Genomic DNA, 1351 nt, shown 5'->3' on the forward strand with positions numbered 1-1351 from the left:
TCTGGAATGCTTGATGAACTGCACATGCAGTACCTGCAGAGAAATGAGCGCTTAACTTGCCTAAACGTGACACTGTTTTTCAGGGATCCTGTTTCATGAGAGAGTCAGCTAGACATTCTGAAGGACACACAAAAATGTGACTGAGAAACTGCCAATATAGGCTGACCTATCTTATTTCTTACTTCCTGGAAAAGTTTGCTGGATACTATGGGATCAGTAAGCTGAAGATGGATGCTCCAATGGTACAGATGAAGTTTGTGTTTCTGTTCAGGCAGCAAGACATTTCTATCAATTCTAGAGTTTTTGAAGTTGCTTAAAATCTACTTCCTGTTTACTTAGGTGATATTATATCCTTCTAGAATCTTTGATGGAGTTTAAGGACTTATAGTTACTGTTTTCCTTAGTTATGATAAAAGATAAAATAGATATAAATATTGTAACTTTAATGCTTGCTCGATAACTATTTTATTATATGTTATTTACTATGTTAAAGTTAAAACTTCTGTTTTTATTTAAACAGAAAAGGGGAGGTGATATGGGATTCCCATTTGTATGCTGTGACTACCATTGTTTAATAAAGAAACTGACTTTGCCGGATAGGGTAGGACGGAGCTAGGCAGGAAAAACTAAACTTAATGCTGGCAGAAAGGAGGCTGAGTTAGAGAGACGCCATGGAACTCCCTCCAAAGACAGAAACACTGAAATTTTGCTGGTAGGCCACAACCTTGTGGTGATGCACAGGTTAATGGAGATGGGTTAAATTAAGATGTACAAGTTAGCCATGAAGAAGCTAGAGCTAATATCCCAAGCAGTGATTTAATAATATAGTTTCTATGTGGTTATTTTGGTTCTGGGCATAATTATTTTGGGTCTGGTCAGCCAGGAAACAAACAAGTGGATTCTTACAACACACAAAATCCTAAACCATTAAATATAAGCAAAGGACATATGAGGATAAAAATTGTTTAAAAGAATTTTGAGATGAAAAATCTCCAAACATTCTATTTAGTGCTTTGTATGTGTGCAAACCACTGCTGGGCATTGAATCCTCTCTTAAGATTGATTTGTATGTGCAATGAGACTCCTCTACATGAAACACATTATTCATTTGTTTTCAGGTATTAATCGAACCTGTATTTGGGATTTGGGATGGGGTCTTGTTGAAAGCTCCTCTTGGCTAGTACCAAATGACTGTCTGGGAGCAGAGAACTATAAGTGTAACATCCTCATTGTTTCCATTCTGCTTTCATGAATAACCACACATGCTATATGTTCTAATCTAATTCTCTTTTCAGGTACACATTGTTTCTTCTGTGAGTCAGATGCATTTGGTTACTCTTCCCTGTCTGGA

At 36.8% G+C, this 1351-nt stretch overlaps 1 long non-coding RNA gene across 3 annotated transcripts in view; it reads left to right on the forward strand.

Annotated features, from left to right (window-relative positions):
- The window catches only part of LOC113455726, a 41145-nt gene extending 39794 nt beyond the window's left edge, over positions 1-1351 (forward strand). For all 3 annotated transcript variants that reach the window (XR_003376714.1, XR_003376715.1, XR_003376713.1), the window contains 2 exons: positions 84-242; positions 1296-1351. This is a non-coding gene — a long non-coding RNA (uncharacterized LOC113455726). The remainder of the gene's footprint in view (positions 1-83; positions 243-1295) is intronic.

Source organism: Microtus ochrogaster, unplaced genomic scaffold, assembly GCF_000317375.1.
Source record: "Microtus ochrogaster isolate Prairie Vole_2 unplaced genomic scaffold, MicOch1.0 UNK94, whole genome shotgun sequence".
Lineage (NCBI taxonomy): Eukaryota > Metazoa > Chordata > Mammalia > Rodentia > Cricetidae > Microtus > Microtus ochrogaster.